Source organism: Molothrus ater, chromosome 2 (assembly GCF_012460135.2).
Source record: "Molothrus ater isolate BHLD 08-10-18 breed brown headed cowbird chromosome 2, BPBGC_Mater_1.1, whole genome shotgun sequence".
Taxonomy (NCBI): domain Eukaryota; kingdom Metazoa; phylum Chordata; class Aves; order Passeriformes; family Icteridae; genus Molothrus; species Molothrus ater.
In genome coordinates, this window is record NC_050479.2 from 38,896,405 (window position 1) to 38,910,648 (window position 14,244).

General features: G+C 37.4%; 1 protein-coding gene across 1 annotated transcript in view; it reads left to right on the forward strand.

Moving 5' to 3' along the window:
• Positions 1–14,244, forward strand: part of NALCN (sodium leak channel, non-selective) — a 226,998-nt gene that overhangs the window by 12,903 nt on the left and 199,851 nt on the right. The window lies entirely within an intron of this gene.

Genomic DNA, 14,244 nt, shown 5'->3' on the forward strand with positions numbered 1-14,244 from the left:
CTACATACACATTAGCAAGAATTATTTTGTAAATGTCTGTTGGTCCATATATGACTTAGAATTTTGATTTTCATTTCATGTGGATGGATGTGTTGTTGTATGTTTACTTTACCTAAATAAGAACAGGAGTCTTACTGTGAGCTAGTTGATAAAGTGATCTTGGTTTGAATTTTTTTTACCTTGATATAGTCCATGTTGGTAAACAAAATACTTCTCTTGTCATATGACTGCTGCTGTTGCTGGGCTAATTTGTATAAGTGGATTGGAGGCTGCAAAATTGCAGAATATTTTAGAAATCATTATTTGGTACCATTATTTTATTGATTGTTTCTAGTCTTCTGCAAAAAGATACAAATTTGGCTTTCATGTACAAAATCCACTTGCATACCTTACTGACAATGCAATTATGGCACTACTGCACATAATAGATAATGTGTGTTATGTTATCATTGCCTTTAATTCCTTAAATGTCTGGTGACTCCAGAGATATCTGTACTTAAGATCTTAATTTCTTCTGAGTTTGCAGATAGCAAACTCAGAAAAACTGAGCTATTGTGTCATCACACTTAATGAATATTAATAGTAAAAGTTTGTCAATATTAATATTTAGAAAGTTACTGAAATAAGATGATTCTGAGAAAGTCATCATGGGTTGTGTAAAGCCAGAGTAATCCTTTGTGAAGTGCTGTTTCTTGCTGCTGTCTGAGCTCTCTTGTTTAGAGATGTCCATGAAGAAAGTGAAGATGTGGACACAGGATTATGCATAGGGAATTAGTGACCATCGTGAACATTTGAACAGTGTGGGAATAAAAAGTTACTATTACAACCAGAACAGCCTTTGCAGAAAAAAGGAAATGTAGATATTAATGCAGAGAGAGGGGGGGGCAAAAGTGTGACTTTTGTACAAGGCTTGATTTCTGATCTTTTGAATATGTAAATACCAATTTCACTCACAGTGAACACCTAGGGTCTATGAAAGATATAAAGATATGCTGTTGCATAGCCTGTTGTCTTTACTGGGTTGTTTAAATTTGTGGGTTTGTGAGAATGAATATTAAGGATTGCTATTGTCCTTATGATGGACTTTAACTTGCCAGAAATTACCTGGGAGCTGTACATAGACGATACAACCTGGGCCAGAAAATTCTTAAAAAACCTGGATGACAATTTTATGGAACATGTCCTAAGAGAGCTGACTCAAAAGGATGCTCTCCTTGATGTACTGCTTGTCAACAGAATCGATCTGATGAATGGACATCGGCAGCTGTCTTGGCAAGAGTTTAAAATCTCTGTTGACAAAAGGAAAAATGACAGCAAAACCTCATCTCTGGACATGAGAAGAGCAAACTTTAGGCTGTTCAGGGAATTAGTAAGTGAGGTCCCTAAGGAAAATGTTTTTTGCAGGTGCTGGGGTCCATCTGTTCTGGTCACTTTTTAAACATCATGTCCTCATGAAACAGGACCAGGCAATTCCCAAATGTCAGAAGTCAAGCAGACTTGGTTTAACAAAGTTTTCTCTTGGAAATAAAGCAAAAAAAAAAGAAAGATGTATGACCAGCAAGGTCAGGTGACATGGAAAGATGTGAAGATACTGCTTGTCACTGTGGGGAGAAAATTAATGTGCCCACGATCAGCTGGAGTTAAATCTGCCAGAACTGTGAGGGACAATAAAAAGAGTTTTTTCAAGTATATTAATAGCAATAGGAAGTGTAGGATAACATCAGCCTTTAACAGGATGAGAATGGTCACCTCACAAACAGGGACATGGAGAAGGCAGAGGTGTTTAACACATTCTTTGCCTCTGTGTTCAACATGAATGATGGACCAAGGGGATCTCAGCCTCTGAAGTGGAGACCATGACTATCAGAATGATCATCTCCCAGTTGTCCCTGAAAATGTTCAGTATCTGTTGCTCCAGCTGGATCCCTACAAATCTATGAAGCCTGATGGGATATAGCAAAGAATCCTCAAAGAGCTGCTTATGTCACCAAAAAACTTCTCACGATGATTTTTGAGTGGTCTTGGGAATCTGGAGATGTCCCAGCTGACTGGAAGCTGGCAAATGTTGTCCTGATTTTCAACAAGGGCAAGAAGGAGCATCCCAGAAACAACTTGCCTTTCAGGCTTACTTGGGTGTCTGGTAAAGTTATGGAGAAGATTATTCTGGGAGGTATTGAAAAACACCTGAAAGACAATGTCAGCACAGCTTCGTGAAGGGAAAGTCCTGCTTAGCAAATCTGATTTCCTTTTATGAGAATGTAAGCCAGCTAGCTGATCAAGGGAAGCCATTGGATGTAATCTTTTTGGATTTCAGTAAATCCTATCTCTCACGGGATTCCTCTGGACAAAATGTCCAGCACACAACTGGACAAACAGATGATGTGATGGATGAGCATCTGGCTCATGAGTCAGGCACAAAGGGTTACAGTGAATGGGGTGACATCAGACAGGTGACCTATGACTAGTGGGGTTCCAGAGGCTCCTCAGCTCTGTGGCCTTCAACATCTTCATTAATGACTTCGACACAAGATTGGAATAGATACTGAGCAAGTTCACAGATACTACAAAACTGGGAGGAGCTGTTGCCTCCCTTGAGGGCAGGGAGGGCCTGCAGAGAGGCCTCAACTAAATCAGGGGCTGGGCAATCACAACCCATATGAAATTCAGCAAGGGAAAGTGCTGGATTCTGCACCTGGGATGGGCCAACCCTGGATGTACAGTACAGACTGGGAATGAGATGCTGGAAAGCAGTGCCATGGAAAGGGACCTGGGTGTCCTGGTCTACAGAAAGCTGAATATGAGTCAGCAGTTTTGAGTACTACATTATAAGATATTAAACTATCAGAGAGTGTCCAAAGGAGTGCAACAAAGATGATGAAGGGCCTTGAGGGACAGACTTATGAGAAGTGGCTGAGGGTACTTGGTCTGTTCAGCCTGGAGAAGAGGAGACAGAGGGGAGATCTCACTGCAGTCTGCAACTTCTTCATGAAAGGAAGAGAAGGGGCAGATACTGATGTCTTTTCTCTCTGGTAACCAGTGACAGACCTGAAGGAATGGCCTGAAGTTGTGTCAGGGGTGGCTTAGGTTGGATATTATCATCCAGAGGGTGTTTGGGCACTGGAACAGGCTCCCCAGGGAAGTGGTCGCCAGCACCAGCTTGACAGAGTTCAAGAGGAATGGACAGTATTCTCAAGCACATGGGGTGACAGGGCTGGGAATTGGACTCAGTGATCATTATTATTCCAACTCAGCTTATTCTGTGATAGATAGACTAGACTAGACTAGACTAGAATAGAATAGTTTGAAGGGACCATTGGAAGGGAACTACAATCATAATCTAGTCCTACTGCCTGACCAATTCAGGGCTGACCAAAACTTGAAGTATTTTGCTAAGTACACTGTCCAAATGCCTCTTAAGCACAGGGTTTGGGCATCAACCATCTCTTTAGGAAGTCTGTTCCAGTCTTTCACTACCCTCTTTATGAAATGCTTCCTAATTACCAGTCTGAACCTTCCATGACACAGCTTTGAACCATTTCCATGCATCCTGTCACAAAGAAATCAGCGCCTCATTCTCCACTTTCTCCCTTCAGGAAGCTGTAGAGAGCAACAAGGTTTTGCCTCAGCTTCCTGTTCTCTGAACTAGACAGACTTGGAGTCCTTAGCTGCTCTGCACAGGAGGAACTTGTCTCTGATTCTTGTAGATGAGCTTGTCTTTGAAGTATGTATGATGAGTCTGGGCATGCAGAATTGACAGCTGTCTGGAGTTGGTCCCATTGCCTCAATTCATGTTGTAAATGTATCAATAACAACACAGATAATTTCTTCTGTGCACTGATATTTTGCTCTTCATTTATTAGATAAAAGTACAGTAAAATAGATTAGATATAACCACTGTTATGCAAGGAGAGTTTAAGTAGAAAATGGCTGCATTTATTGTTATTTTAACAATTGAGGATTTGCTTAAAACTTAATATCTTGTAGTATTCATCAGTAAATATAATTACTCTGAAATTAAGTGCCTTCTTTGGTGCCATTTGGGGAATTGTCTAAGAACAATTTAGAAGTAAGGGACTTCCAGAGGTCATCTGTCTGATCTCCTGCCCAAAGCAGGTCCAGTTAGATAACATTGCCCTTGGCTTGGGTTTTCCAGATGAATCTCAGACTCCTCCAAGGATGAAAATTCCACAAGCTCTTTAAGCAGCCAATTCCAATACTTTACCAACCTTATGCAAAAAATATTTCTGGTAATTTTTAATCAAAATTTTCCATTTTTCTTTAAATGCTGTTCAAGGAATAATCTTTTTTAGTGAATTATTTGACTTATTCTTTGAATTATTGTTTCTAGGGAAAATACTAGTTTAATATTATAATTTTGCCAAGGGCATATTGATCCATGGACTGCCAAAGATAGTGGCAAATGAAGTAAATAAGGCACTGCTTAGAAACCTATTAGCATTTATTAAAGATGTTTGTATATGAAACCTCTTTATATAAGGCAATTTTTTACTGCAATGTTCTAATTTATATGAATTCAAGTCTTTTAGTGAGTGTAGTATCAATTAATGCATTGCAATATGATTCTACTGAACTTTACAGTGAATCAGTATTTCCATAAATGCTTGAGGAATTGAAATGCTAAGAAAACCTTTGAACCATGATTATGCAAAATTATAGTCCAGCAAGAAACCTAAGTTATGGAGAAGTTAGGCACCTTCCACTTAAGTCCCAATTAATAACAATGTAAGTATAGCTGAGCTAGGAAGATTTTGAAAATGTCGAATTAACTCCTTCTGAGGACAAATGAAAAGTACACTTCTATTGCTTTCCAGGGCATTTTAGAAAAGAAAAGTAGTTTCTGAAACTGGTAGCCTTTTGTCTGTAGAAAGTTTCCCTTTTCCATGTGTAAACTAAGTGACAAAAGAAACCAATGCCTCCCTCCAAAAGTTTTCTTATCCCAGAAGAAAAGTTAAAGTGAAATCTTGCAGTGGTATTGTATCTTTTATTACTCGTGTGTTCTTCTGGTTTATTGTTGCTGTGCTTGTGAAATCTGTCCAAACTTTGGGCTGCCCATGCAGCTACTGACACATGTCATGAACAAGTGAACTAATGCTATTAATACATCTGTCTTTACTTTGAAACTTGTATCTGAAAAATTAAATTCAGGCTGTAATTTCTTACTGGTTGAAATATCATTAAAAACAATGTTCTAGGACAGTCTGCCTAATGTTTGTCTCCGTTGTTAAGTACAAGCAGTAAGAATTTGCTGTGGTTTGTTTGTGAAGTTTTATGTGAGACTGAGACAGAATTAGAGCAAGTCAGTTTGTTTCTTAGGACATATTCTTATGCTTGCATTCTAAACAATAATCTATATTGAATTAAAAAAACATTATTGAAGAATGATGGCTTGGGATAGTAAATGTAATAAAAATGTAATAGTTAAAGCTAGTTGCATATTTGCAAATGTGTAGTTAAAGCTTGCTGAATTAAATTTGACGTTGGTATTTTCATGATCTTTTCAGTTCAGAATTCCACTTCCTTCAATCGATCCTAGATTTGTTCTAATGCTCTTTAGTTCCCAGAATGTAAACAGGGTTCAGTGACTCTTTGGTTCTGATTCCTGTCATGTTTCATGCTCCTTGGCCAGAAAGAGCTTTGGAAGAATCAGCTGCATTAAGGAAGTATTGTCTGTCAAATGAAAGCAGATCAATCTCCTTCATTTTATCATCAATAAAATTTAAAGCGCTTTCCAAATTACATGCAGTTTATGTCTGCTGCATAACTTAGTGATTGATTGGCAGGCTTCTGAGAGCACCATGAAGGAACTACTCTTTGGGTCTGTCAAAATAGTTCATGAGTCAACCTGGAACTTAACTGACAAGTCTTACGGTCTCTCAGAATCAAAGTTCACATTGATGTGCCCACTCATATGTCATTTAAGAGCATGACTGTATGTGCTTGACATACAGTCTGTTTTCTGATTCAAGGAAATTTTCATAAATTATACCCCCCTTGAAAAAGGAGCTGGGGTGGAATTGAAGAAATGAAGGATAACTCTCAAGCCTAAAACAGATGTGTTGTTAGATGAGCATTGGACTTCTCAAAGAAATAGAGCATCCTAACCTGTGACAGAAGGTCTTTATTTTTTTTAATCAGTAGAATGAAAAACTTACCTTATGCTTTCTAGTAATGCATCTTCTGAAGGTCATCTCACATGGGTAAGGATACCTTACTTTAAAGGTATCTTTTACATTTATTAGAAGTATTTATTTTCAGCTTGTGTATGGGGAGACAGAAATATTCCAGGTAAATTGCTTATATTAGACACAGTTGCACTGGTGGCATTATGTATAATAAAATAACCAAAGAGGAAAATGTGCCAAAAACTGTAACAAAAAGGAACCAAGTAACAGTTATCTCAGATGATAATTCAGCCTTTAGGGAATGAAAGATGAGTGCATATAGTTTCGTTCCATAGACACTGTTAGGGTATATGAAATTTTCTTCATTAGACTGCATCCCCCTTGCACCTTCTAATCACTGTCAGGATGGTATGAGTGAACCTACACTGAAATCTTGTTGTGAAAAGAAGGCATGGTTTATCCTATCCTCCATTAAGAGAGTTACATGGTAAAAAAAAAAAAAAGTGAGTGTTCTTTCTCCTGTCTGTTAAAAAAGCCTCTTTGACACTTAATGCTGAAAATGAGAATTTTTTATACAACACAAGCACTGCGCTGAATTTAATAGAAATATCCTATTTTTTACTGTGCAGTTGTGACACATGTCAGCTAACAAATAGGATTGCAAAAAGTCTTAAGTAATGGTCCTTAACATTTTCCCCATTGTTAAATCAATTACATTTACAGCAAAACTTTTGTACTAACCGAAGTAGTTGTGAGTAGATTTGTCAGAGTCTCATTTCAGTAGCACTGTGTGCTCTTCACTGACTTAAGAACTTTGCAAGGGGCAGAAGTGAATGGTTACACCATTAGCTTTCTGCATTCTTGGTGAATTCAGACAGGAACTGGAGCTAAGCTGCTTCTGCTACCAAAACAGTCTCAAATAGATGGGAGCACTTTACCTTGCTTCTATCTAGTACTAAAACCAACAAAATACTTAGTTAACTGAAATCAGTGGCTTCCAGCATGTTGGGTTTTTCCAGGCAGCATTTGTCCTGTTCAGAGAGAACATTTTCCTCATCGTTTCTTCATTATTTTTCTCATAGGTGCTTTGGTTGCTGTGGTTGCTGTCTGTCTGCTCAAGAGGAGAGAATTGAGGATGGAGCTTGCAAAAAATAGATTTTTTGGCTTGAAATAGTAAAAGAAAAATAATATTCATCAGCACTAACTTGAGGGACTGCAGGGTCTGAAATTAGTTGTTTGTGTCTAAAGTAGGCTCTTTCAGAGGATAATTTATCTGAGGTTTTTTCCCATTGATAGAAAGGGAAGCTTAAAGCACACAGGCTAACACTTCACCTGTAGGTATCTCCCAGTCAGCAATTTCTCTAACTCATATCAGTGGAAAGGTGGGGACTACAAAAAGTATACACACAATGTGATGCTAAATTATTTTTAACATTTATGGCATTAACTCATTTATGCTTAAATTAATTTCTTCCATAATCATCCTAATTCATAACTTTGTCTTGAGTTATCAGTTACAGATCTGATGTTTACTGCACTTGATGACAAGTTTCTGTTTTGTGTTCTTTTCAGTAGTTTTAATTAACATGCCATTTTTATCAAACAAGAATGGAGAAATTACAGAAATAGTTTAATCTTTCTGATAAGTGATTGAAATATTAATAGGATTATGGTGAAACACTGTCAAGGGTGTTTCACCAGCTTACCAGCTTTTGGTAACTTTGTCAAGGGTATTTCTGTTGCATTACAGACTGAAAAGAGAAGATTGAAGTTTTGAAATTAATTTTACTCCACGACTTTAGAAATGCCACATACCCATAGTTAATAAATGAGTTAAGGATCATGAAATTGCATTCTTTTCAAGGGTGGGATAGGAAAACAGAATACCTGTGTCTTGTCATCCAGCAATAATGTGGTCTGATGTGCTTATGATTTCTATGCTGAAAGCTCTGTCTCAGGATGTTCTCACAAACAAAATTGAGAACCTTGACCTTGAGGGTAGGGACATAACCAATGGAATCAGTGGCAAGGATAAGAAAATCTTGGGATGCTTTGACTAAACAGAGTGAAGGGGTAAAAATAGAATGAGAAAACTACTTACTTGTGGTCATAAAAAGCTCACAGAGCAAACACAAAAAAGACCATTTGTCATAAGATTTGAGTTTCTGTTTTACCCTATGCTTTGCAATTATAAGATGAAAACTACTTATCCTTGTTAAAAATTCTTTTCAAAAACAGATGATACTAAAATACACATATATATATATAGATATACGTATATTAAAAAATGGAATTTTATACTGTCTATAATGTTGTTGGAAACCTAGATGTGTAGTGCAGGTCCCATGTTATCCTGTGCTGGCAAATAATAGGTTATTTTTAATTGTTTAAAAACTTAATACTGGAATATTTTAGTGTTGGAGCTGTGATTGTTAGTTTTAAATATTATTTTATATAAAAAGTATTTATATCCATTATTTGAATACGAGAGTCTACAAAAGTTGATTCTTCTGTCTCACCTTTTTCCTGTGTTTGTTGCTGCTTTGCTAAGTGTCTACAGCCATCGTAAGGACATCTGTTCCCAGGCTACTGGGATTGTGTTGCTCATAAAATACTCTGCTGCTGTTTCCAGTCACAGGAAATTAAAGAAATTAAAACTGATTATCATGAGGAAAAGAAATTGGAAGTTGCCTGCAGCATGCTGCTAGTTGGGTGTTACTGCCTGTGGGCCAGGGAAGGTTAGAGACCATGGCTCTGGAATATATGCACCTGTTTCTATGGTTACTTGTGTCTGGTTTATTGGAGTGTTTATTACAGGAAAGTAATGACTCATATTACACAGTGGGGCTTTTTGCTCCATTTTTGCATTAACACATTAGAAAATCAAATGCATTTAAATTACTTGGTGAAAGTACATAGGCAGTATTTCTAAAATAAAAATGGTATTTATTCTAATTGGTCAAGGGGTCATGGAAGTTTTTAGTGAGAAATTATTCCGGGGCATGGATTGAATTATGTGTCCATATAATAAAATACTTAGTGACTTGATGGTGATCAAAATTTAACCTAAAAGTTACTAAGAAAAACTGAATTTCACTGAATTTCATAATGTAGCTAGAAATATACAGACCAATTAGATGAACAAAACTTTACTTTTTGGTAATGTTATTTTTTCTGTCTCCAATAGCACTTTCAAGGATTACATTCTTGTTATTCTTCATGAGAACAGCTTTATTGAGAGATATTTTAAATGTATTACTTCATGTCAAAGTAAAATGATACATTTATTGGGAAAGCAGTGAAACCAACATACTGGATAACATGTTTTCAGGTAGCAAGAGAGAGAAATTCATTCCTAATGTGCCTTTCTGCATTGAAATTTGCATTTTCAAGAAAGTCTGCTATAACTAAAACATTCTATTTTATTTTTCTCCCATGTTGTCTTCTCTCTTAATTTGAAAGGATCAAAATAGACATGAAGATAAACAAACCTTAATGCCATCCAGATCCCTGTTGAAAGGAATAAGAGCATTTCTGTGCAGCTGTATTTTCACGAAAATGATGAAATTTATGTGGGATTTTTAAGGGAATAAGCCGAATGTAAAATTGGATTTCACGGTATTGTGTTTTCCACCATTAATATAAATATGGATTTCTTACAGCTATACTAGGATTTTTGTTTCAATAAACTTTTCCTGGTCTCTGTAGCAAAAAAAAAAAAAGTATTCTTCAGCATTTTATAATGCCAATTACCAAATGATACAATCCTCTTTCTGGAAAGTGCCTCCTTCTTATGTATTCCAATCCTCATCATTGTGGATTTTTTTTTCTGTTGAATGAAAGCTTTGAATGTCAATCATAAATCAGAGTTTTGTCATGTTAGATGAGACTATTTGCCTATCAAAACTTCCTGTTCAGCCTCCAGGCAATATTTGATACTGCAAATTAAAAGCTTTCACCTTGAAACATTTGGATCCCAATCTGCCTATTGCATCCACCATAAACACTGGAGCTAGGGGAGGGGAGAATACTGCTGAATGAAGCACAGCAGTGTTTATTTCACATCACCTCTCTGAGACTGCAGAGTACTTCCAAGAATGACCAGATGTCCATGCTTGTGGAACTAGATGTAGAACTGGAGTTAACCCCACAAAACTGGCATTTGGAGGAGATTGGCTTAGATGTCCACAACTAGGCAACAGGCTGGGTTGGTAGGAACCTGAAGAGATAGTCTGGACCAACCTCTTGCTCAAAGCAGGGTCAGAGTTCTTTAGTCAGGGTTTTGTGAAATTGAGTCTTAAGTATTTCTAGCAAAAAACATGCTAACATTTCTCTGGGCAACACGTTTGGGTGTTTGACTGCTCTCACAATGGAGATTTTTTTTTCTGTGTGCTTCCTGGAAACAGTGAGTGCTCCACCATGTAGGGGAATCCTATTAATCCTCCTGATCAGCCACTTTCAGATTTGCTGAACCCATAAGATGTTCAGGGAAGCCAAGTCAGCTAGTAAGGCAATACCTGGGGCACTGAATACAGATGGCTAATGAGCAGATGGAGAGGGAAATGAAATTCAGACTTTCAGTGCAGTAACCCATAAACTCTCTGCAGGGCATGTTGGCACCCAGCTGCAATGGTAAGGTGGTTTATCAGGAGAGCAGCCATATAATATAGCAGCAAAGCTCCCTTCCTCAAGGGTTTAGGAGCCATATTTCTGTTGGGTATTAGCATCTCTTCTCTAGGGGCTAGATATGAAGAATGTGCCCAGAGGCTCTCAACAGTGGTCAGTCCAAAGTACTTGACACTGGGTTGAACTGAGATGCTCTAAAATTTTGTGGGTGACACAGGTGGTCTGTTGTGGTATTCCCTTCCACTGTATTGTGGAAACAGTTATTCCCTTCAATACTTTCATACTTCATGAAGTGAGTTGGGTAACACATTGATGCTTGTCCCTGGTTTGGGGTTGGGGGGGGGCTGTGTGCTCTTCTTTTTGTTTTGTGGGGATTGTTTAACTTAACAGTTTTGGTTTAAAACACTGTTTTTTAACTCTTACTAATTCCCCCACCCCATTTTTTTTTTACAGAAAACACTGGGATTATTATAGGATTATTAGCAAGTAAAATGGTCCTTGTTTGTCCATCTAAAGTCTTGAGTTTTGCTTCACAGCCAGAATTGTTTGTTCCTTTATAGACTTTTTGATTGTTTTTTTTTCTGTTAAAAACAACATATGAAATGTGAACACTATAGTTTAATATCCACCCAGTATGATATGAAACATGAAATACTAAATTTAGTATAGTTAATTACATATATTAACAATAATTTAGTCTGCCTTAAAAACAGGTTTGAAACTGTTCTTTAGTGAGTAGTTCTTTAGCCTTGTATCTTTATTGGCGTTTCCTAAACAATCTGAAAATCTCAACAAATTCAATTCAAAATCAATTATTGTAATGATTGCAAAGGATGAAGTAGTGGTTCTTTAGTGATTATAGGGGTTTTTGTAATAATCAATTGAAACTATGTTGTTCGGTCCGTAGCATGTGTGGCTCATCTCTTACCCAAAGGACTAGCAAGAGCTGTGTTTCATTGTATCAATTAAAAACAGAGTAATTTTGAGATTTGTGCTGTAACATAGAATGATTTTTTCTTTTTTTCTAGCATAGAACAGAAGCTTACTCTCAATATTACATTATCTATTAGTAATTACAAATTGAACTTGTTTAGTTCAGTGATGATAAAGTTATGATATTATACTTGTAGCCATTCAGAGTTAATTTTAAAATTGTAATTCCATTGGCTGTTTCAAGTCAGTTGCTGTTATGTGAGTATATTTTAAGTTCCTTCTTTATGAATGAAGATACTTTATGATAAAGAAGACATGCAGAAAATGAGAAGTTGTGTCATTCCCACATACATACATTGTTCCTTTTTTCCCCCTAATACAGAGTTTTATGGTAAATATATTTTGGGTTATTTTGAAGTGATCCTATCACTGTTGTAGAGGACAAACTTAGAGGTGAATCACCCATTTAAAATATTTCAGTTTTTCTTTAGTTATTAGCATGGTCCTAACTAAGCCATTCACAATTGCTTTTGTTTCCTGCCCTTTGTTCGACACATGAGGACATTAGTGAAATAGTTTTATTTTGAGAGATGGAAAAGGAGAATTGAGAACAGTCAGATGCAGTTTTCCTTCTTGATTAGGCCATATTTCTTCATTGTCTTTACTGTGTGAGTAAATATTGAAAGTGTTTGTCAGTTTGGATTGGCCATCTTGTTCTGCTACTAAGCCAACTATAAACTGCAGGTTTTTAAGTAAATAGGAAAAGTTTGAAGGTGAAACAAAAATGTAAGGAATGTATGCATAGTCTGTGACCAGGTAGGAGATACATACCCTCTGTGAGTACATTTGTATCTGCATATGCAAGGAGAGAGAGGTCAGGCAAGGTGCTTCCTTGAGCTCTGATTTACTTTTGTGTCCCACTCAAACCTCTGTGCCCTGCAGTGTTTGTGTGGAGTCAGAGAGTGGGGGAGGGAAGGTTGGTTTCCCTAACTCAGCTGCACTCTCTCTTCTAGCTTGCTTTTTCTGTTATAATGAACACAGCATCTGGAGGGGAAAAAATACACTCCCAAATTCTTAATTCCTCTATTCCTTCTATTTCATCCTGTTCTCTTTTTGTCGCTCCTAAAATCTCCAGTAACGTCAGCCTCTGCACGTTAACGCTTGTTTGTAGTGCTTTACAAAGTAGCCCACGGGATGATTGGAAAGATACACCAGAGTTGATGATGTGCTTTGTTTACCACTACCTGCACATGCAGGACCCAGTAATCATCATAGAATGGCACAGTAGCTCATTGTTACTGATCTTGCTGGTCTCTCTGTGTTGTCATTATAGTGCAAGAGGGCTATTGTCAGTACATTACAAAGGTTCTATATTGCTAGAGTTTCATACCTCCTTGATGTTTCTTGTTGGCAGCTCCCCTAAGCACTAACTCTTCCTTGTCCTCACAGCAGCCAGCTGACTTCAACTCCCCTCAGCCAACCAATCCACTCTTTTATAACACTCTTCTGATTGGCTACAGGTGTGGCCTGTTAAAATCAGGCCTGCTCCTAATGTTTAATAATTAACCCGGCTGCAACTCTTTAGGGAATAAGATTACTTTCTATACTACTTTTACTTAATTATATTCTATTCCCCTACATCTCTGCATTCTTTCAGCTATCCTGTTTGTCAGAGACTGTGAGGAAAAGTGGGAGACTGGGGTTCTAATGAGAGATCTAACACTGCAGGGTTCCTTTCCAAATGATGGTAAATCTGATTATTCAGGGTAAATATCATATTACTTCTTTTATTTAGCTTTCAGACAGGGTCAGCTGGAAAGAGGCAGGAGGGAAGGGTTGAGAGAACAGGTTGTAGTCAGGGATGAGAGGGAAACAAAAATTTCTGAAGGCAAGCAAGGAGGCAGAGAAGGCTGTTGATTTGCAGGGATTTGCTATTCATCCCAAGGTGTTCCTGAGGTGTTAAGAGACAAGCAGGGCAGAAATGACCTTGGGCATGTCTGTGCTATCATCTAGCTAAGCTGTCTACCTTACCACTGAGATACTGAAATCACTTGAGAAAATTAGCAGACAAGTAGATTGCTTTATGCAGTTTGGGGATTAATTTAATAGAGATTTTGTTTTCAGCAAGGTTGATAATGAAATAAGCGTTTATTAAAAAATTGCAGTCTGTCTAGTCTTCCTTTCTCATATGAGTTAAACTGTAATGGCTCTCATGGAGTGACTGCCTCAAGTGTTATTAGTTCTGTCTGTAGTTCTCTCTGTATTTTGTACTGACTCACATTTTCAATGCGTTAGGTCTTAATTTTTTTCCCTTGTGAACTTGTATAATGATTGTTTAGGGCACCTAATATTGGCTATAGGCATTTTATCTTTAATGTGCTCAGCACACTTGAGAAAGTGAATCTTCCGACACCTTGTGGTGCTTTATTTTGGAGGAGTGGCAAATGAATTTGTTGTCTAGATAGGCTGTAACTTGTGTTGCTGGAGAAGTTTTCAGGACTTGCTGTGCACATCAAGAATCCGCTCTCCACTGTAGGCAGTA